The sequence below is a fragment of the Enhydra lutris genome, unplaced genomic scaffold (assembly GCF_002288905.1).
Source record: "Enhydra lutris kenyoni isolate GAN:26980312 unplaced genomic scaffold, ASM228890v2 scaffoldscaffold46, whole genome shotgun sequence".
NCBI classification, from domain to species: domain Eukaryota; kingdom Metazoa; phylum Chordata; class Mammalia; order Carnivora; family Mustelidae; genus Enhydra; species Enhydra lutris.
In genome coordinates this window covers 11,508,310-11,532,774 of record NW_019154130.1, presented here as the reverse complement: position 1 = coordinate 11,532,774, position 24,465 = coordinate 11,508,310, and the positions used below count along the sequence as shown (strand labels likewise).

General features: G+C 36.5%; 1 protein-coding gene across 1 annotated transcript in view; it reads left to right on the top strand.

Annotated features, from left to right (window-relative positions):
* Window positions 1-24,465, top strand: part of LOC111156534 (mediator complex subunit 13 like) — a 324,386-nt gene that overhangs the window by 64,473 nt on the left and 235,448 nt on the right. The gene's annotated exons all lie outside the window — the stretch shown is intronic.

Below are 24,465 nucleotides of genomic sequence, written 5' to 3'. Positions count from 1 at the left end.
ATTAAACGAATGCACCTCACTGTGTAACCAATTGGTGAAAAAACCATACAAAGAATAACTATTTGGAGTGACTACAAATAGGATATACACAAAGGACAACCGAAAAATAATCTGCAAAAATACATCTATCCAGTAACAGACCACCACAACAAAAAGTCCTGTTTTCAGTCATAATGATGTTAATAGTAGTGTCATTATTCTAAGACTGGTGTACTTATAGTATGGGAGAATGCAAGTGAGAGACTGAGGTGCTCACAGCAAAAGTGGCGCAGGAGAAAGAAGATACAGATGTAAGGAAGATGGGATTAAACAAAAGCCCTATAGCCATGAACCTGAACGTCTAATATTAGTATATTTAACCGGTTAACGTAGGAGGGCATGTGTGGTTGGAGGGAAGAACAGTGTATTCCCTTCCACTTACTAACTGTTCCAGCTAGCCCTGAGAAGAGACGGTAAAGAAGTGGTATTTGTGAGTGAATACCAACTGTGATCATCACCAGGAACACAGGGCTGCTTTTTTTGGTAATGATAAATTGTTCCTGTCCTTTATCTTAGCCATTTTATATATTCTGAAAAGCAACACATCTTGTCCTCTGCCAGTTTGTCTTGGACTCTGGCTGGGTTACCTGTGAAATTAAGATGACAAACGGGGATCCACATGCAAGTCAAAGTTTAGGAGGAAGTGTGGGAGCCAGGTGTAAAGAATACAGTATGTTGAAATTAAATTGGAAATAGGGGTAGAACAAAGGAAGATACATAATGGAGAGCAAGATAAAGAATAGGGAATGAGGCAAGGTTCTATATTAAAAGCCAGGGCAGCATTCAAACACCTAGACACATACTATAGGCGAGGTAGTTGGTTAAAGGTTTATACTTTAGGAGTCAGAAACATTGCCACCGGAAAAAAGGACTATTGGGAGAACTGGTATGAGCCATTTGTATCATGGCTGCTGAGATACCTAGGTGGAAAAGTTCTTAGAGGTTCTTGCCAGGCAGTATTCCTTCCAGATAACAGGAAACACAGAATGCAGCAGTTCACCTTACATATGGCAGCTCCTGACTCTTCAGCCCTGGGTCTAAATCACAAGGGGGGTTTATGGTAAGTAAGGTTTTGCTAAGTTCTCCTCTCTCAAAGTAGACAGATTTCTACATTGCGATCCCTAAAGTCTAGGTCTGTTTTGTATGCAGATACTGAGTTAGGTTGACTTTTGGAAGCAGATCGCTAGGTTATTGTGGTATAGGATACCATAGACATTTGGGAGAGATGTATCTAGAAGCCCTCCAAAAGCCCCAGTGTTGCGAATGCCATTATGACATAAAATCTTACTTTGTAAAATATAATTTTTGCCCTGCTGGTCCACTCACCAAAAATATTTTTGCAGATGGCTTTTTCTTTTTTCTGACTAAGCATATGGTCACTGGTTCCATTTACAAGTCTGAGTGATCCCCAGTGACTTTCCTCCCTTGTCCTTTTGGCTAGCACTAGTCACTCCTTAAGCCTCTTCACTTTTAGCAGTTGGCTGCTTTTTATTTTTATGTCCACTGATAAAAGAAAACGCTTACAACAATAGCTTTAGGAAAGTTACTGTGTTTCTCTGGCAACAAGGAGAGAAAAATAAACAATAATGAAAAAATTGCAAACCCACCTGTGGGGCTCATTTGCAAGTGAAATGACTGCCAGTGCACCAGCAGCTCACATTCTGGCCTCTGCAAAATTGTACTTACTACTTTGCAGTGGCCCTTTCTTTACATCTTGAATAGTTGAAACTAAGAACTTCAAATCGATCACTACCAAAGATCTTCTCTATATTCTTCCTTTCATCGTCAGTTTTCTTTGAAAAAATTTAGAGCAATATATTTGTAAATTAATACTAACTTTACCAATAATTGGGTTGTGTAGGGATGTTAGGATTCTAACCATATTAAATAAAGTTCTTAAAAGAGGCTCAGAGAAATTAAATAGCATGTATTTCCATATCTGACTTTCTTATCAGTTTTCTGGTATGATTTCCTTTTAGAATTTCATGAGGATACCATTTTAGATGTTAACCTTTGTTCAAGGTGGACATTTAATTCTGGGGATAAGTGTGGTGGTGTAATTATCTGACATCCTGCTTATATGGAAGCACATGTTTGGTTCCTTTGGGTTATTTCTTTTCTTAATTTGAAATTTCTTCAGTTTATTAACAACTCTAGGTGTTGTCATGTGTTGGTGTAAACCTTCTGTTATCTGTGTTTTCTACTTAAATCATATACCACCATTAGTTAGCAACCTGAATTTAATTTTCTGCCATAGAAATAAGAAAGTGAGCATGATTGTTCGGACTTATTATTAAGGAAATGCTTAAGGTTTATTAGATTTTCTTACACACCGTTAAAAGTAGAGTGAATTTCTGATATTTTGTCTTTGAGGATATGTAGATAAATCTTAGTACTACATTTGAAAACTATGGTTGTGATTTTTTAATACTTCAGCTGTATGATTGAAAATTTTTCTTGATATAGAGGAATTTTGAAATTTACAGTGTTTATTTTATACTTTGTTGAATGAATTCTGTCAATTAGGAATTCTTTTGGCAGAATAAAATTAAATTGTGTTTGAAAGATTTTATCTTTCTCCCCACCTCTCTTTTACCTTTTGTTGTCAAACTTTAATATGTCTATAACTTTCAAGTTACAAAGTTTCTTTCAAAGTTTGGTGTTAAATGTTATGTGCCATAATGCTAAATGTCCTTATTCTGTGGTTATTGGGACTTAATATTTAATCACCCATCCATCCATCCATCCATCCATCCTTGTTTGTATTGTTTTGGAGATTCCTATGCTATAATGATTTGCAGTTTAGTGGGGTCCCACTAGTTATAATGTCAGGCTTTTAAGTCTTTGGCATTTTTAACTCCTTTTTCTCAGTTCTGATTGAAAGAATTAATGAGTTTTAATAAAAGTCTTAACATTTCATAAAGAAATGCATCTTTATTTTACCCACTCTTTGAATTATGTTGAAGCTTTTAATTAACTTTTACAGGTAGCACTACACCATGATGAATAGTAACTCCAGGTATCTTTTGCAGTAGTAAATGGATGTAGCCTATTAGTTTTTCTATTGCAAAGCAAGTTTCTGTAAGACAAATTTCACTTTACTGTTAAATTCTGTTTCAAACGAATAGTCATAATCTGACAGAATGGTAGAACTTTAAGGACTATTTACTTTGCATATCATTTGCAAACATAAGCAGAGCCTACTTGTAAAACCACATCTTACATGAGCCCATAGCATGTGTTAAAAAACAAACTTAAACTGACTAAAGTTTAAAGATCTCATTGGTTTTATTCAATGAGTCATGAATTCAGGCAGCATCCTATCTAGCAGACAGAAAGGAGCTCTGAAGAGCTGTACAAAATGGAAGCCGTTTTAGACAGGAGGTGAGAGAAGGCAGTTACTCTACCAGAGAGCTGGTTGCTTCAGGCTAGGTCACCTTTCTCTGGTGGATAGCAGGGGTCTGCCAGGCAGAATACCTCGTTACTGGCAGCCTCTAATCCTCGGCTGACTGATGAGGGTTACATTCCCCGGAGAGGCTGAAATAGGTATTGAGCTTCGGTTTGGTGATGTGGGCTCAGCACAGGCGACTCCATTTTAGGCCCGTTATCTCTTTTCTTAGCATGTGGTTTTACCCGACGTGGAAAACCAAAGCATACATAAAACAACAAAACTGCTGCTCTTTCTGCTTGAAGATGGTGTGAAGACGTTTGTCCTGACACCTGTGAGGCACTTTCACAGAACCGGAGAGTTCAGAGGAATGTGGTTTTTGGAGCCATGATTTTAGTCTAGCTGTCCCCAGTCACCCACCTCCACCCCCTTTTGGCAGGTGAGTAAGCTCAGACTAAAGGGCGTCTGTAGATTTCTGTGGAAAACAATCATGAGATGAGTTTGAGAAGTTTTAGCAAAGCCCATTCTTCTGGTTTCCAGGTACTTAGTATGGGGCCTCGAAAGGATGACAGTGCTTTTGTAAAACTGTAATTTCTCTTTCTTTCATTCTTTTGCAAGGTGTTCATATACTTTGAAGAAATCTAGCTTTCCATTTACTCCCAAGCCTTTTATGAGAAGGAATTTGAATTTTTCTTAAGCACTAAAATTGCCTTATTGAGGAGGACATGAGTGAGTCTGTGGCAAGATGCTGGCTATGAAGACCCCAGGACGCTGTGGGTGGTCAGGGTTGGTGGCTTTTGGGGGAAATTAGGGGTTCCTTGTGCATCATGGCCTTGGGCTGGTGGGAAATGAGTAAACCAAGGCCCAGAGAGGTGTAGAGAAGTAAACCATGGCACAGAGAAATCTCTTGCTCAGATTCATACAGTTAATTAGTGGCAGATCCATAGTAACAACCTGATCTCTAATAAGGCTGTGCCTTTTCTCTTTTCCATTGTGCTCTTTTACCTCTCGCTGTTGCCTGGCTAGCTACAATGTTTGAGAAGATACAGTGTGGTATTTCTCAAGTAGAGGGCATTTCATCCTTAAATTCAAGACTTAGGGCCTGTAAATTGGTGTTTATCTTTGAAGAAATCTTAAGCTGTGTAAAATGATTCTGCTTTGAAGGAAGGGAACTGATATCTGCCAGAATCATTATTGAGCTTCTCTAGTCATTTATTTTCCTGAAATTGAAATGAAACTTTTTGAACATAGCCTTACTGAATATGGATTTCAGAGCCATAATAATGCTTCTTGCTTCTGCAGATTTTGAATTGATCTGAGTTTGGCAGTGAATTATGTATGTGTTATTTCAGGAATTTTGCACATGCCCTGCTTTAAACCACTGATTATTTTTGTAAAATGCTGTTGTGTGGATTTGGCTCATTCCATTGACGCTGAACTCATCAGATGGCTATATTGTCTTCTAGGAATGTGACTTGAATTGATTAAATGGCACAGGCAACAACATCTGTTTTGTAAAGCTAGTTTAGTTCCCTAAAACTTAAAATTTTCAAATTTACAGCCTACAGTTAGAATAGACTTTTTTTCCTTTTATGCTGTAAAAAGATTTCCATGGAGTTTTGATGATTTGTTTTAACCTTATTAAAGCTAATTCTTATAACTTATTTTCTTACTGTAGTGTTCATTTTCAAGGAAAGGTAACATTAGGAATGTTGGAAACCGAAATGAATGGCTCTTAACTTCTTTAGCAGAAAGCTTTGGATGGTCTCCTAGAAAAAGCACCTGTGCACATGTTCCTGAAACACTGTATACACTTGCAGGGAGATGGAGCTCTCTGGGGACGGTACCCCTGAAGTCCATTTCTGTGCTTCACCTGTTCCTAAGTATGTTAATAATTCTGGCAACTATGAATCAGAGATACCTTCTTTATACACAGATTTTAAATTTGTAGAATATTTGAGTCACTATTTTATGATGTTGATCTCCATATGGACCATTTTTATTTCTCTGTTGTATTGTCTATTTTTATTCTTTTTCCTCTTCCTTAAAGGTTTTTTTAGGGAGGGAAACCTATTCATTTCAGGGTTCCTTGATTTACTATCCCAGCCCTTATTTGGATACATTTGATGACCAAAGTTTATATGATAGATAAGTGGCATTAAAATAAAAAATATGCTTATTAGATTTCATCATGTAGGCATTCTTTCCTGTGGTTTCTGTGTATTATATTTCCAAATGATGTTTTCAGTTTGGGATAAAGTACTTCAGAGAACATGGAGACTTAGACGCTGTCCTACGACAAGCCTGGTGGCTTGTTTATCAGGCCGGTGGGTGTGCTCTGTTTTGTATTGTTGACCTAGTAGTCTTTGCGTGATTGGTTCTCTTGTAGTCTGGAGTCCAGCTAGCAGTTTCAAGGCTAGCGTGTGTACTTAGTAGGGAATCTTGAGGATGGCTGTCCTTCTTTTGTAGCCTCCTCTCTTCAAATTGGATTTCTATTTTAAACTCAGAGGATGGGTCCATTTGCATGCCAGCCCACCCCTTGAAATTATAGCAACAATAGCTGTCATATCTACTGTGTGACAAGAACATTTATTATATTCTCTACCTCTGGCCCTTTATTTAAAAAACATAACTTGCTGACTAGTGCTTATTTCATCAATTCTCTTTAATCATTAAACCAATTCAAATTCATTGGTAGAAAATGGAGGTTCAGTGTGCATAATAAGTATCGGTTGCGTTGTCATAGAACTGTTTGCTTGCTGTGTTTCTTTCCTTCCCAGTGGACTGTCGGCTTGTTGAGGACAATCTCCATACATACACTAGGCACTGTTAATACCTTGCCTGCTAAATAATTCAGCAATAGCTAAACAATTACTAGTTGAATGAATTTCCAAGAGTTTTACAATTTAGACCTGATAAGATTATTTTTCTTACTTGTTCTCTTTATGTTTTAAATTATCTGAACTCCAGATGCTGTTTTACTAATAAGTGTGATAATTAATTGTGAATATAACTGGTGTCTTGGTTTAGCATCATTTATGCAATCAGTGTGTGATGAGAAAGGTTGGCTAAAATATACTAAGTTGTTAACATTGTCAGAAGTACAAAAGTGCTTTGGAAATGTTGAATGGCTGCCATGTGGCTGCCATTGCTTTTTTTCCTGGTCTCAGAAGGAAATGAGATACTTAAAAAAGAGAGAGGGTTGTGTCACTTTATCAGACAAATCTTATGTTGGTAAATGAATTTAATCACATATGATTCTTTAACTAGGCTGCTCAGAATTTCTCTCTCTCTCTCTCTCTTTTTAAAAGATTTTATTTATTTGAGAGAAAGGGAGAGCAGAGAGGGAGAATGAGAGGGAGAAGCTGACTTCTTGCTGAGCAGGAGCCCAGTGTGGGTCTGGGGCTCTATCCCTGGACCCTGACATCATGACCTGAGCTGAAGGCAGATGCTTAATTACTGAGCCACCCAGGCACCCCCTTTTTTTTCCTCTTTCATTTGAACCATAACAAAGTATTTTGGGTTTCTGCTGATTTAAATATTACCTACAAACACAGTCTGGGATGGAAAATGCTCATATAGCCTTGAACTTTCTCAGTAAAGTAATTTTCTAATCGATGCCTCTAATATGGAAATTCTCTAAAATGCCATATGCTTCTAATATGCCCTTTAATATATAAAGATAGTCATTTTAGGTGATAAGCTTCTTAAATGTTGAAGTATGATGTTAAGGCAGATGTATTTCCTTATTTTGGGGGATGTAGGTGAGGATAGGGTTTGATACTAGATCAACAGGATTTTCCTGTTACAGGTTTGAATTAAAAAAAAAAAAAAAAAGTGGTCAATAGGTATGAAGTTCCAGTCTTAAAATTTGATGACTGTTTAGCTGAATGGGAGCTATTTTCCTCTAAGTGCTTTAGGGCAATCAGTGCTAATGCTTTTACACGCTTACTGAAAGTAGAAATTTAGGCATTTGATGAAAGCATTTTCTGATAGATAATGTTTAAAAGTGAGAGGATCAGAGCTTCTGTTCGCCTCAAGGGCGACACAGTTTAAAATTTAATACCTCTAAGTAAGGACTTAGTGTGTACTGTAGATGAGGATATTGTTAGAGGAAGCTGTTTGACATAAAAATAAAGTGCATGAAGCTTGTATCACTTTATGTAAACTCTTTTCGATTTTCTTAGGTAGAAGTGGCTGAGATTATGTTTGTGAAATCTATTAAAAATCAACATCTACTTTACTTAGAGGATAAAACCTGTTTGTGTCTAATATTGTATAAAATGGGTCAGCCCTCCATGGAAAAGCGGATACAGGAGAGAAGATGGAAGAGCTGAGAGGACAGAGGGGACTGGAGAGAGAAGTGATCTTAGAGATGGGTAGTTTTGGGTGCTCAGAGCAGAGAGAAGAATAGCAGATAATAGATGATGCCTTCTTCTCTGAATGGATCGGATAGTAACCTGTCTACTTTATAGGTCCAAATCAGGGTATCAAGCTGTAGATACATAAATTTTGGTGCTTCCTAGGGTCAGGGAGGGTGGGAATTAGGACCTAAAGGGAGATAGTAGAAGACCTAACTGGTGTGATTGTGCTCTTAATGTCTTATATTCTTTAAAATCTGTGTGTTTGTCCAAAGCTATAGCTGTAATTCATTTTACGAATTTTCTTGAAACGTGTTCATACATTGTTTTTATTATTCATCAGACAGTTTTTGCATGCTTATTATGTGGAGAGCTGTGAGCTGTAAGTGGTAAGAGCTCTGATTGTAAGAGGCATTTCTTGAGGCCCTGCCTTTAAGGAGCTCTTAGTCTAAGGAGGTATTGGAGGCAGGATGATTGACACAAGAAAGAGGTTAACTATCAAGTTATGGCAACAATAACTAACATTCAGGATGTTTTCCAGTTGAAACACTCTGTGCCCTCAACTCCATGAGTAAGGTTGTTGGACAAGTCTCAATGTGCAGAGGCAGGCCCAGACTTCTACATGGTGTCATAGGAGTGGAAGCAGTTTATTCTGTTTGGTATTGATGCTAACTTTGCAAAAGTAGGTGGGACCTACTGCCTTTAAAGAAGACTAGGATTTCACTAGGAGGGGAAGAAGGAAAAGCTATGCAAGATAGCATAACGTAAGAGAAATGATTTTTGTTTTTGAGTATATGACACGCACGGGATACATTGAATGCTCTTGGGTTACTTGAACATAGAATTTTATGTCAGGAGGGGAAAGGAAAGGACAGATTGAGGCCAGGCTGTGATAGAAAATTGACAGTGCATTTCATACCTAAGTAGAAAAAGAGATGAGATGCTTTAAAAAAAATTTTATTTTATTTTTTTTACATTTCACTTCTCTAGTACTCATTTTAAAAAACATTATTGGGTTGTTTGGTGTGTGGAAGAAAAGTAACCCTTTAACAACTCGTGTTTTGGTTATCTGCCATACATAAATAAACACTATTGATGGTAGTTCTCATTGTTAATGGGTGTGTGATTTCATTGGCATTTTCTCAGTAAGTGAGTAAGTGTTCTCTTATGCAAAAATTTCTATCAAAGCAGTTGCATTTATGTTAACTCTCCCCCCCCCCTTTGTATAAAAGGATGGATTGCTGGGTGCTAAATGCCAATTTGAAATGTTATGCTCCTTTGATTAAAAAAATAATAAAGTATTGCTTTCTAATTTTCATGATTTTAGCTAGCAGCTGGTGAATAACTGCTTTTGAAGCAGTTGGAGCTCCCATTTTTGTCCTAGGAGAACATCTTACTGATGAAAATAGAGTAGTGGTTGTGCTAAATGCCTGAAGAATGGACAAAGAGATAAAGCAGAGAACGGAGATAAGAGTTTCTTATGGCAGCAAGCCAAAGGCCTACTGACATTACCAGATAACTGAAAAAGCACAAAAAGCATGTGGTGTGTTTCTCTCCTGTCAGATGGCTGCTGCCTGAGCGGTGCTAGTTCATGAGGCCAGGCCCTCTGCTGTGTACACAGTTCCATTTTTGCAGTTAGGCTGCGTGTCTGTGGCCATCTTGTTGTCCCTTAGAGCTCAGTGTGAATTTATGGATCACCTGGGTGGAGATTTGGACTAAAGTAGAGTCAATATGCTGTTTATCACCAGCAAAGAATATACTTTTCTTGCAGGGACACTGAACTGATGTTCTGTCTATAGTTTGTGTTTCAGATTTGTGTGGTTATTTGTTAAACTACTATGTATCTTTGAAAGATTCCTAAAGATACAGGTTCCTATCAAAGTAAATGATTAAGATAGCTGTTTGAAGCTGGGTCTGCAGAAACTAAGATTTATGCACTTTTATTAATTAAGTATTCCTGCCACAACACCTAGAACTTGAACCAGTTGTCTATTTTGACCATTCCAGATAAAACCATCGGGGCACCTGGCTGGTGCAGCTGATCAGACTCTTTTTGGGTTAGGCTCATGTCGGGATTATAGGCTTGGTGCTCAGTGGAGAGTCTGCGTGAGGATTCTCTCTCCCTCTACCCCTCACTCCTCTTTAAGATAAGTAAATCTTAAATAAAACAAAAAACCATCAGTTCTTCAGCCATATAGATAGTGGAAGTGCCAAAATGAGACTTAAAACTTGAGAGTTTAAGTATAGCTTCTGTTGCCAGCGTTATTACTTTTCTGACTACTTACTTTAAATTCAGAGGGAAAAATTAATAGGTATTTTTTTTTAAAGATTTTATTTATTTATTTGACAGAGAGAGATCACAAGTAGGCAGAGAGGCAGGCAGAGAGAGAGAGGGAAGCAGGCTCCCTGCTGAGCAGAGAGCCCGATGTGGGACTCGATCCCAGGACCCTGAGATCATGACCTGAGCCGAAGGCAGCAGCTTAACCCACTGAGCCACCCAGGCGCCCAATAGGTATTTTTGATTGAATAATTTGTTACAGCACTAGTTTTGCTTTTTGTTTATATATGTGATTTAACTTAACAAGATTTTTTTTTTCTTTGTTGGGAATCCTGTTAACTCAGTTCTGTAATCTACTGTTCTATTACTCTTCTACCCCAATCCCAAGTTTTATTACCACCGTTTTGAAAAGAAAAGCACTTTCATCTCATGACTCATTTCTCTGGGTATAGAAACTGAATTTCAAGGACTATTGGGTTGCTGCTGAACACTGGGCCAGACTTTTTTTGTTAATTGCATCTTACTTACTGGCCCTCCATCTCAGTTTTACTCTGTGGCGCCACCCAGAAGATCGCTGTGGTATTCTTGGGTAGCATGTGAAGTATACAAATTAAAAAAAAAAAAAAAACCACTCAAAATGTAATTTAAAAATTAGGTCAAATGAGTTGTTAGTATTTTTTTTCCCTTGCTACTTGAAAGTTAGATTATACAGTAATTTAGAATGTTCCCTTTGTGTAAATTTCTTACACTATTCACCTGTCTTGGTAATAGGTGATTCAGTGTAAACCTTCTCTTTTCTGATATAAGGTTAATCTCTTGCCGTTGTTTCTTTGCTTGTTCTGAAACTGCTGTTAAACAAATCTTGGAACCTCCTTATCTGTCCTTTATAGTATGTTTTTAAAAAATTCTTTATCTCTGCCACATCCTAGTTAAAGTCTTCATTATTATCTTCTGGTTCTTTGATTCCTTTTCAGTTTTTCTGGTTTATACTTTATCCCTTTCATTGAGTTTTCAGCCTTATTACTTATTTTAAATCTCAGAAATTTATTTTCTTGCATTCTAAATTGATTTTTCTCATTTCCACATAATTTTGTTTCACTTTTGCTTGTTTCATGAGTTTTATCCTTTTATAAAAGAAATTTAATAAATTTTCTTATGTTTATCTCTTAGGAACTGTTATACACATACTATTTTCAGGCATTTTCCAGACTTCCTGAATCTATTTTGTTTGGAGGGATTTCATATTTCAGCTGCTTGTATTTGTAGATTGTCTTTCTTATTAGTTTTTTTCACATGTCATGGCACAACCTGACTGTCAAGTCCCCCCACCCCCACATTCCCTTCTTATCCGGTGGTTTTGCAGGTGTTCTTAAGTGGCTCTCCCTACTGGGGCTCCCATCCAAAACCAGATCTTAGATTGGCAGATTGGGGCACCTATCACCCCCCTCATCCCCTCAATAATATCTTTGTTCTATGGGCTAGGCAACTGGATGAGGGCCTTAGTTGTTAGGTTCTGTATTTTCACTTTTCTAGGTACTCAGAAGCCACACTTCCCATACAGACAGCTTACTTAACCCCTGGGCATCTGTTAGCAGCAGTTCTTTTTCAGCCTGATTTTGACCCTCGTCTCTCATCCTGGGTGGGCCATTTTTATTCTTGTTCTCAAAGGATCTGCAGTCTAGGCCTCCACTGGTATCCTTCCAAAAGCAGACCCCAGCAGGCTCACAGCTTCAGCCCCTTTTACTGTTGTGTTTCTGTTTTGTGGAAATGTTTGTCGTTTTTATTTTTTTTTCCTAAGTGTGGCCATGCCTTTTGTTTTTTAATTAAAAAAAATTTTTTAGCCATACCTTTTAAATTTCTCTTTATTTTATCTATGATTGCTTTGTATTTGAAACAGGGTGGGTCAAAATAATTTACGATGTCATCTTGACTGGAAGCCCTGAGTTTTATCTTTAATTATGAGTAAATTAATTTAAAAAATAGAATGGTTCTAGCCTATTATATTCCCAATCATTCTTTTGATTTAAAAAAAAAACATTCTTTTGATTTTTAACATTCTTTTGATTTTTTTAACCAACTTGTATATTCTGTAAGACATGTAAATGTTTGTTTTTGTTCATTTCTGCCAAAAATTTTTTTTACTGTGGGATATATGTATGTGTGTGTGTGTGTGTGTGTGTGTGTGTGTATTTTTTAAAGATTTTATTTATTTATTTGAGAGAGACAGAGAATGCTTGAGAGAGAGAGAGCAAGCATGAGTCAGAGGGAAAGGGCAGAGGGAGAGGGAGACAAAGAGCTCACCACTGGAGTGGGGAGCCCTCCGTGGGGCTCCACCTCAGGACCCTGGGATCATGACCTGAGCCAAAGGCAGATGCTTTACTGATTGAGCCACCCAGGTGCCCCTGTGGGCTTTATATTTTTGAAATAATTTTCAGTGTGGTGAAAGTGAATTTGATCAGATGGGTTGAAGATTGACAGATGAATTAGTCTTAAATTGAATTATTTCTACTACCCCTCTAATGATTAGGAATTATCCTGTACTTAAAAAGAAATGAGGGTGTTGGTACAGACAGGGGTTTTCTTCCCTTCTCTTCCCATTCCTTTATTTCCTTCCTTTTCCTTCCTTCACTTACATCTCTCTCTGCAAAAAAATGGAATGTGGAAGATTCCACTTTAGTATTCTTATATTTTGGTTCTCATTATTTGAAGTCTTAAAAGTTGTTGGAAGGCTAGAAAGTTAATAAACGCTTTGTAATAATGAAGTTGAACTATGGCAGAGTCTATTTGCTAATTACTTTAATCATTTTTCAGTAGGTTCTCATTTGAGTTCACTATTACAAGGTTTTTTTTTTTTTAAATGAGCTACTTATCAAGTAATCATTTTCCTTCTGAATTGTATCTCTCATTTGGACTTAGAGGCACTTTTTGATTGTCAGTCCCACTATTTCCATGATGATTTCCTTCTCTTGAGGAGTAGACATGTAGTTTTCATATTTCTTTGTGTTTTTTCCTTTCATTTAGGGGACTCTGGTTACAAGGCATTACGAATTCTGCAATTGTGAGGAGGAGTTTTTTATTTTTTTTAAGATTTCTAATTAATGCTGAATCCTGTTGACTAGATTTAGTCACATATTTAGATATACTACTTGAGAATTTTTTTGTAGAAATATTAAAAAAGTAATTAGCTCCCATTTCAGGTTATTTCTAAAACAATAAATTAATATATAGGCCTACTTCCAGTTGATATTTGTGCTTATTTAAGTTTAAAGTCTTTAATTTTTAGATTCTGAGACAAAGCACTGACCATAAAACTTTGACTACATTGAAAAAAAGCTTCTGATTATTTTAAAAAGAAATGAGTTTTAAAAACTTCATTTTAGCATTGAAATATACTTTTTAAAATTCCCATTACTTGTTTTGTTACTGTATTGGAAATTGAGGAATCTTGAACTGTCCAATTTCCTGAGTGGGTTTATAACACAAGTTTAATACATTGGTGTATTCATGTCCCAAATATATTTAATGTAATTAAGGAAGAACAGTCCTGCATTCCTAGAATAAGTCCTATGAAGTCATAGATGATAAAACCTTTTTATTAGTGTTAACTTTTTTCTTTTTTTAAAATGTGTTTAAGTGACAGTAACTTTAATTTTTGTTTCTGTTCTGGTCAAGTTTTATTTTTGCATTTCATTTCTGTTTTCTTGCTCTTTTTTTTTTTTTTTTAAATTTTCCCTTAGACTAAGCAGATAAAAGTCCATCCTGTCCCCTTCCTTCCTTCCTGCCTTCTCCACACCCAACATGGGGCTCAAACTCACAGCCCTGAGATCCAGAGTCGCACGCTGTACTGACTGAGTCAGCCAGACATCCCTATTTCATTTATTTTTGAAGCAAAAATAACTAACAGATATCAATATTCTTGTTTTAAAAAGTATTTCATTATGGTCCGTCATTTGAAAAGCAAGTGTTCCTGGCTACTAATGTCAGAGGTGGAGTCTCTCCTGAAAGGAGGATATGGAGGGGATTGATCCTAAAAGGCAGTAGCCTACAACTTTTCCATAGCTCTGTAAGTGCATTATTGGGTGTTTTTTTTTTTTTTTTTTTGCCTTCTTTCATGAATTGTATTAGTATTAAACGTTTAAAAAATATTACTGTAATTATTTTTCTGCATTTTTAGCATTTGGATATTAACTATTTCAGCTTTTTCTATTTCTACTTCTTACGATTATTAACAAATAAAGTGAATATCATCTTAGGATACAAATTATCAATACCTTGGGTATATTCTTCTTACCTTTATTTTCTCTTTGATGGTTTCTTGTGGTTTGAAATAATTGGACTTTTAAATTTTGATGCTAGAGTACGTTTAAATTAAACTTAAGTTTGATTAGTGTTTCACCAGTGGGTCCTTGTTAGTTCCACTACAGTTTTTAAACATTAGATAAATAGTGATTAGAGGTAGGATTTTGTTTGAGATAGTTGATGGGAAATGACTAATTTTCGACTGAACTAAGCTGTGATTTTCAGGGTAACAGCAGAAACATCCTAGGATAGGAAAGTCTCTCTTATTTCCATTGGCAGGGTCAAATTGCATTGTTTTCACATGTCTAGAATGGGGCAGAATATCACAATTTTCTCTGAAATTAAAACAAGTGAACTTTTAAATGCATGGAATGCAAGGGAGTACTTGTTTTATACACACACACATACATACAATGTGTATGAGTTTCGTGAATTGTTTTAACACAAAGTATCAGACTGTTTGACATGTTGCCCAAATGATCATGTTTTGGATTCTTCCTGAAAAAGATAAGATTTGAAGCTGTTTGTGTAAGGCATATGTTATATAATAAACAGGAATATACTTTTATTCAGATTTGATGTAGTGAGTAATTTTTCTGTATTCACAAACTTCATACTTAACAGAAACAAACAGAATTGAAAACTATTTCAAAGGTCAATACTTATTCATGAATTCTCTTTGCAAATTGTGACAAACTTGAGCCCCCAAATTAATACCTATTCATGATAAGAACTCTATGAAAATAGTAATGGGGGAATTTCCTCAACATGATAAAGAACATTGACAGAAAGCTACACCTTACATTATACCGAATAATGAAAGAGTGAATTACTTTCCCGCTAAGATTGGGAACAAGTCAAGGATGTCTGCTTTTACCATTCTTATTCAGTATGATGTTGAAGGTCTAGCCAGCGCAGTAAGCAAGAAGAAATAAAAGGCATGCACATCAGAAGGAGAGAAACAGCTGTCCTTGTTTGCAGATAAAATTCCAGGGAATCTATAAACTTGCCACCAACAAAAAACCCCAGCAAGTCTAGAACTAATAAGTAAGTTTAACAAGGTGACAGGATTACAAGATAAACATACAAAAATCGTTTTTATTTCTGTATATTATTGATGAACCTGTGGACAACAAAATTGAAAATATACCATTTGTAATTACTCAAAAAATACTTGTAAGATTTGTAAATCTTACAAAACATGTGCAGGTCTCATATGCCGAAAATTCATTTACCTTTTCAACATCGGTAGTGGACAACCATAGTCAAAAAAATGAACCTTGACCTAAGTTTCACACCTTCTACAAAAATAGACTCAAAATGAATCATAGGCTTTGAATGTAAAACTAGGGCACCTGGGTAGCTCAGTTGGTTAAACCACTGCCTTCAGCTTAGGTCATGATCCCGGAGTTCTGGGATCAAGTCCCACATCAGGCTCCAGCTCCACGGGGAGTCTGCTTCTCCCTCTGACGTTCTCCTCTCTCATGCTCTCTATCTTTGTCTCTCTCTCAAATAAATAAGTCTTTTTAAAAAACTATAAAACTATAAAATGTTTGCCAAAAAATTTATGTATACACACACACACACACACACACACACACACACACATGAATACACGTGTCTGTGTGTGTATATATATATATATATATGGAAATCTTTGATCTAGGATTGAGTTAAGACTTGTTAGACTATAAAACTATAAAACCTTTGCCAAAAAAGTTTTGTATGTATATGAATATATATATGTATATATATGACAATCTTCATGGTATAGGACTGAGTTAAGACTTCTTAGGCCTGAAAACGAAGAGGAAAAGTTGATTATCAAAATTAAAAACTTGTACTCTGCAAAAACCCTGTTTGAAAAGATGAAAAGCTGAAGTGGGAGAGAATATTGTAAATCCTGTATCTGGGGGCGCCTGGGTGGCTTAGCAGTTACACGTCTGCCTTCGGCTCAGGTCATAATCTCAGGGTCCTGGGATCAAGCCCCACATCCAGCTCCCTGCTCCGTGGGGAGTTTGCTTTTCCCTCTCCCTCTGCCTGCTGCTCCCCCTGCTTGTGCTTGCTTTCTCTCTCTCTCTCTCTCAAATAAATAAATAAAAAATAAATAAAATCTTTTTTTTTTTTTTAAGATTTTATTTGACAGAGAGCTCACAAATAGGCAGAGAGGCAGGCAGAGAGAGAGGGAGAAGCAGGCTCCCCACCAAGCAGAGAGCCCGATGCAGAGCTCTATCCCAGGACCCTGAGATTATGACCTGAGCGGAAGCAGAGGCCCAACCCACTGAGCCACCCAGGTGCCCCAATAAATAAAATCTTAAAAAAAAAAAATTTAAAAATAAAAAAATAAATAAGTTATTCTTTAAAAAATAAAACAAAAAATCTGTATCTGACGAAGAGCTAGTATCCAAAATATATAAAGGTTTCTCAAAGCTCTGTCATAAAAACCTAAACAGTCCAGTTAGAAAATGGCCAAAAGACATGAAGAGACAAGTACTTATGGCAAATACACATACTAAAAGATGTTTGATATTATTGGCCCATTAGGGAAATGCAAATTAAAATTATCATCAGTTATTACTACGTACCTGTCAAGGTGGAGGAAATAAAAAAATGTGGCAACAGCAAATGCTAGAGGAGGCGTGGTGAAACAATTATGTGTTGCTAGTGGGGTTGTAAAATGGTATGGCTGCTATAGAAAACGGACAGTTTCTTAAAAAATCTAAACCATAAGTGACTCTTAATCTCAGGAAACAAACAGGGTCGCTGGTGGGGTGTGTGGGGGGATAGGGATGGGGTGGCTGGGTGATGGACATTGGGGAGGGTATGTGCTATGGTGAGTGCTGTGAATTGTGTAAGCCTGACAATTCACAGATCTGTACCCGTGAAGCAAATAATACATTATAGTTTAATTAAAAAAAAAAAAAAAATCTAAACTTGAAACTACCATGCAACCCAGCAACTACACTCCTGATTTTGAAAATATATATTCATACAGAAACTTGTACATCAGTGTTTGTAGCATCTTTATTAATAAAAGTCCTACTTTGGAAACAACCCAGATGTCCTATAACATATGAAAAGTTAAAACTGTAATATATCCGTATAATGTAATACCTACTGGTTAATAAAAAAGACACATAACAGCCTGGATGAATCTCCAGAGAATTATAGTGAGTGAAAAAATGAATCCCCAAATTATATACTGTGTGATTCCTTTTATACAACATTCTTGAAATTACTTAATTATAGGCATTGAGAACAGATTAGTAGTTGCCAGGAATTTACTCGGGGAGGAGGTGAGGAAAGTTAATACGGCTCTTCAAAGGGGAACACGAGGGATCTTTGTAATGATGGAGATGTTCTCTATCCTGTGTGATAAAAGACATTATTGTGTATCAATATCAATATCTGGTTGTGAAACTGTGCTGTAGTTTTGCGAGCAGTTAGCACTGGGGGGCCCTGGATAAAGGGTTTGGGAGAAATTTTAGTATTGCTTCTTACAACTGCATGTGAATACACAATTATCTCGAAATAAAATGCTTAATTATATTATATATTACATATAATATATATTATATAATTATATATTAATTATTAATGCTTAATTAAAAATATAAGTCACTTATTTTTCCTTTCACTAGGTAAGGAAAAATAATTATGTTTTATTTTACTTAGCTTCTTGGCATCCATATCGTTTGCTGGCTGTATAAAATGTGAACTCCGATCAATAACTATTTCCATGACTGTTCCCATCCTTTTAGAGTTGTTGAAAATTGAGGATCTTTGAACAACATAACCTTTAATCTGGTCATAGGCTTTTTTCCCTTTACTTTTTTGCTTAAAAACTCAAGCTACTCAAAAAACATGGTTTTACAAATGCAAAATTGATCTTCTTGGTCATAATATAATTACATTCTTCATGTTTAGAATTTCTTTTCAAGACTACCAATAGCAGCTATAATATGATAATGATCTTATAATTTGTTGATTATATTACATAAAATGTAATACTGGTGAAGAGTTAGTAATGTTACACAGATTACTGTAGTCCTGTAAAAAACAGGAAAAAATCCAGTGAATGAGAAAAGTGACACTATTGTTGGCATTCTAAAATTCTGTAGGGATTTACATTGTAGCTAAAATCAACCTGATCTTCTTGCTGTGTTCAAGAGGCTTTTCATTGATTTCTCTTAAGAGGAAAAGCCTTTTTTAACTTAAAAAAGAAAAAGAAAAAAGGCAGTACTCTCCAGGCCCTGTGGATTATTAAGATCTTTTAGCAGGCACTTGCTCTTTCTCTGGGAAATTGGCTGTTAAAGTCAGAAGGCACTCTTAATAGTTTACATGGTGTTTGATTAAATGGAACAGTTGGGTCAGTACAGATTCTAGATTTAATGGAGGAGATATTCACCTCTGTACGTCCCCTATGATTAGCATTGTTAGTTTTTTTTCTGTATTTTAGAAATAAAATTTTAGCATATACTATTTTTTTTTTAATAAGTTAGTGAATACCTAATAGGTAGAACTCTTTTTTTGGAAAGACTTAAGAGCATATCATTAAAATATAACTTAGAAATAAAACAGTGATGTGTCTGTCTAGCATTGTGGGGTAGTTAATAGTTCTGAGGAGATAAAACCATGATACTGAAAGACATGACAGTGATAGCTGACACTGGAGCATTATTTATGTGTTGTGCATTGGTCAAAGCACTTTTTCTGTATTAAATCATTTTATCATACTATTACTGTGAGGTACAGACTGTACTATGGTTTCCTCTTTATTGATGGGAAAATCGAGGCCTGGAGAAGTTAATAATCTCCCAAAGGACACATAAGTGGTAGAGAAGGGCATCTGGCTCCAGGGTCTGTGATTTTAACCAATACTTTATATTGACTTCCGCAGGGAAATAAGAGCACATATAATAAAACATGAAATGTGATTTCATAGGGAATAGGAGGCTAAAATATGTGGCTGGAGTCATTAAGTCAGTTTGCTTGGAGAAAACAAAAATTAGGACGAGTATGGGTAGGAAGGTGATAGTCTGAGCACACAACATTGGATATTAATAAACGTGCTGTATATGGAATCACAGTAACAGTTGGAAGCTGGAAGTTTGTTTGGGAGAGCAGTAGAAAAGATGGGTTCAATTAGAGTAAGAATTTTGAATTGCCAAGTGTGGACATGGGAACACATTTTCTAGGCTGCTGTTGAAAAGAACAGAGGTCTATCATAGATGCACTGAATGTGGACTCTTAAAACTAGAATCTTCAGTGAAGGTTATCACTCTGTCTTTGCTCTTTCAGCTGCCTGCTCTTACTGTAAGTTTTGTGTTTTAGTTTTGCTACTGATAATCCAGAGGCAGGGTGGAATAGTGAGAGAGAAGCAGTAAGCCAGTATCACAAAGCTTGGACTCTAGCACCAGCTTTTCTGAGTTCTTACTATAATGAATGATCTTATAGTCAGTTATTTAGTCATTTGAAATTTGATTTCCTTAGCTTTATGATGAGCTTGGTATCACATGCCTAACCCCAGAGTTCTGTGACGGTTGAGTAAGATATTTTAAGACTTTTACTGGGTCCGTAGAAGTTATTCCTGAAAAAAATAATTTACTTTGCAATAAAAGCCACTAAACAGGAATGAAAATGCAGATATAGAATTGAAGCTTCCTTTTCCCCCATGGTGTGAGTAGGAAGACTCTTTAAACCTGGTACCTGATCTCTTCTGGTTTGGGATTTTGTGGGTTACTGCTTTTTTGGTTTAGTAGGTGTGATCTGGTCACAGGACACTCAGTCAAGTAGGGAAGAAATGACATATTAAGATATGTAACTAAGAATAACATTATATACAAAATGAGGTTTTGTGAAATAGTTATAGCTATGCTGTTATAATTCAGAAGAGAGATTATTACTGCTTGGGAGAAATTGGAATACTTTGTGGCGGAGGTAGTATTTGAAAATGATAACCTTTGAAAGAAGAGTATGATGAGATGCTGAAATGAGATTTTATTTCGGGAGAAGGGAATACAGTGAATAAAGGAATGGAGAAAGGCAAGCGTGTGACCAGCAAAATTGGTGTTTTTGTAATAAGTGGGCAGGACCAGGGAATAGGTAATAGATCAGAGAGGATGGGTGGGGCCAGATGACCAAGGGCCTTGAGTGGTATGCTAAGGAATTTTGGAGTCTGCATGTTATTAAATGTCATAATCAGCAATCCTGTTGATTTTTCATAAGGTATTACCTAAGAACAGTTTTAGGCTTGCAGAAATCTTTGAAACAGCCTTGTAAGATTTGTGTTGTAAGATTGAGGAAGAACTTGTGTTACAGCGATCAAATATGTCCTGTTATATTCATATTCTAATTGGTTATATAGGTTTCTTGTATTTTTAAAAATAAGGAAGTTGTTGCCTTTATTGGTTCTTTTTGGTTATCCAGTAATATTGCTTTCTACTGACTACTTTGTAGGGAAGTAAGCATTTAGTAGTTTTTCATAGATTGATTAAATTGAATCCCAGTTTTCACCAGTTACAAATTTTTGCCAAATGAGATACTTCGGGAATAAAGATCTTTATCTGTTAAAATTTCTTGGTGTACATTTTTTAATAAAGTTTTTCTGAGTTGCCACTTGTTGATACGAAACAAGTCTTCTGGATGTGCTTGTTGGCTTTTCTTAGGCCTTTTATGATTCATTAATATTGGAGTCAGTTCTGTGATGATAATCCTAATTGATTTCTTTTGAAACTCAACACTGTATCCTTGTGAGAAATCCTACCACCATGCACAATACTACTTCTAACTGGTCTGGGTCATAAGTATTTGGTAGTGATTGTCAAATAAGCCTTACACAGTATTGAAACTTTAATAGGAATGACTTTTAGTTCTCTTGTAAAACTGAGAATGCCAATTCAAGTGATAAATAGTTGATGGTTTTTAGATATGTGATTTAAATCAAAATAATGGCTTTTATTGATATTGTGTGTGTGTGTGTGTGTGTGTGTGTGTGTGAATATTTGACATTAGAAAAGTAGTTGAAGGGCGCCTAGGTGGCTCAGCGGGTTGAACCTCTGCCTTCGGCTCAGGTCATGATTTCAGGGTCCTCGGATTGAGCCCTGCATTGGGCTCTCTGCTCAGCAGGGAGCCTATTCCCCCCCTTCCCCCCGGCTGCCCCTCTGCCTACTTGTGATCTCTCTCTCTCTGTTAAATAAAATAAAATCTTAAAAAAAAAAAAAATAGTAGTTCAAACCTGTAGCTTAGATAGAGGTCTTACAATTGACATCTCCGGAAATTGTTCCGATTTCAAGTTGGATAAATGATTTACTGTTACTTTTACTGACATCTTGAATGTTTTACTTTTACTGACATCTTGAATGTTTGCCACAGAATTTTTTTCTTAAGCTGCACTTCTTTGAAGGCTAAAGTTTTATTATTTTTATTGCTTCCTGGAAAACCTCATTTCAGTGACAGATTTGATTCAGAGTGAGACATTGGCTAGTTGCCACTTAGCTGAAAACATCCCTCTCTTCTTTGTTACACAAACTTCACATTTCCTGAACGTATACAGTTTCCATTTAGTGCACTTTTAAAAACTCTATTTTCCATACCATCCATGTTTTATAGCTGCTAATTTGCTTCTGTTAATTTTCATTATTTAATATTGAAATCTAATCTCATCCATCACATTTACTGCAGATTGATTGTAATTATCCTAGAAGTTTAAGGTTTAACTAAAGATTGTGGCAACCTTACCAGAGGGCATCTTACTTTCTGAACATTGAATGACCTTCTTCAGTGTGCTCTCTGTAGCTAATGAAGAGTACATTTGCTGAAACCCCATGTTTGTTTAATCGGTTCTTTGGACACAGGACTGAAGCAGTGGCACAGTGAGGTTAGATTGTAGGTGGTAATCCTTCTTAAATGAGGCTTAAGGGGAGTTGGCATGGTGGCTTCTAAACCATATTTGGAGTTTTGCTGGCTTCTACTCAGTGTAATGTTACAGATCTTGGAATTTTGTCCTAACCCAGTTATCTCAAAGGCGGTTCTCTCAAATACTTGTCAAGGAAGCTTTTATCTATCTATCTATCTATCTATCTATCTATCTATCTATTTATTTATTTTAGATTCATCTTCTTTACACAGACATGTGCCCATGTACACAACACACACACACACACATGCATTCTTTTTTCTACACAAGGAGAATTTATAACTCACTTAGGAAAAGAATCTGATGTTGATATTTTTCCCTTGCCTTTTCCTTATACTAAAAAAGTAGTGCTGTTTAATTTCCTTGTATCCTATGAATTTTTAAATGGAAATAAAGTAAACTTTGAGAAATTATGAGTGCACTGGAATATTTGTCTTATAGTTGAAAAATGACATCTCACATTAATGGGTGTTTGGTTGTATTACAAAATTGACTTAAGGGTTTCAGTACCAAAGTACATGTTTATTTATAAACACTAGGAATTGACAGTTTTTTTTTTAAATTTTTTATTTTTTTTTAAAGATTTTATTTATTTATTTGACAGAAATCACAAGTAGGCAGAGAGGCAGGCAGAGAGAGAGGAGGAAGCAGGCCCCCCGCTGAGCAGAAAGCCCGATGTGGGGCTTGAACCCAGGACCTGGGATCATGACCTGAGCCGAAGGCAGCGGCTTAACCCACTGAGCCACCCAGGCGCCCCAGGAATTGACAGTTTTGGAATTCATATTGTGGTGTTCCGAAATTAGGAATTTGGTATTTTAAATCAGATGTTCTTGATTATACTTAGTCATTTATTTGGTATGCTTTGTAACGCTGTTTCATACGTTAACTTGGTTTTACAGGTTGATTTAGAAATTTGTATTTTAGTATTTTTTTTAGAGTGTGTGCGCACGTGTGTGTGTGCACGTGCGCGCACCCCCCCCCACACACCCCCCCACACATCCCAAGTGGGGAGGGGAGGGGCAGAGGGAGAAGAGAGAGAATCTTAAGCAACCTGCACACCTAGTGTGGAGCCTGATGTGGAGCTTGATCTGATGATCCTGAGATCATCACCTGAGCTGAAATCAAGAGTTGGACACTTAACCAACTGAGCCACACAGTTGGTTGTAGCCATCCTACATTTAAAATGTTGTCTACCAGTCTTAACAATTAAGTAACATTGAACTGAAGAAGTTGCTTATTCCTGCTTTTTTTTTTCCTTAAAGATTTTATTAGAGCTAGCAAGCATGAGAGTGGGAGGGGTAGAGGGAGACTGAGAGGTAGATTCCCCACTAAGTAGGGAACCCAACATGGGACTTGATCCCTGGACCCTGGGATCATGACCTCAGCTGAATTAACGGATTGAGATACCTAGGCACCCCTGCTTATGGGTGGTTTCATTTAAAAACTCTATTATAATATTTATTTGCCCATTGCACGGTTTGTCTGAATCTCAGAATTTTTGACATAGTTGTAATCTGCAGAACTTTTTAACCACTGTGAATTTATTTCCCAATATTTACACCCAATGAAATAGATATTATACACTATTGTCAGTTGTAGTCTCCTGTTACTCTCAAATCCTCTGATCTTTTTATTTAAAGATTTTTTTTTTAATTCATTTGAGAGAGAGAGAGAGAGAGAGAGCACAAGCAGGGGGAGAGGCTCAGGGAGAGGGAGAAGCAGACTCCCTGCTGAGCTGGGAGCCCGACATGGGCCTTGATTCCAGGACCTGGAGATTATGACCTGAGCCAAAGGCGGATGCTTTTGAGCATCTGAGCCACCCAGGTGCTCCTCAAATCCTCTGATCTTTTTTTAAAAGGTGGTTGTAATATATTTAAATACACTTTTTTTCCAACAAACATTTGGGCATAATTTTTCAAATAAGTAAACTACGGGAAATGCATGTAGTAATTCATTCATTTCTTCCTTTGAAGACCATTCACCGCCTGCGTGCTGTGTGCCATGCAGTATATTTACTAAAACATAATGTTTAACCTCAGGGAGGTTAAAATCTCAAGAGGGGAGATAAACATGCATATCTCTGTAGAACTTGAAGTGCAGTATCTTAGGGTTATCAGAGTGCTCTGAAAATGCAGAAACTTTGGGGTAGGATTGGGGTATGAGGGAAACTTCATAAAAAAAG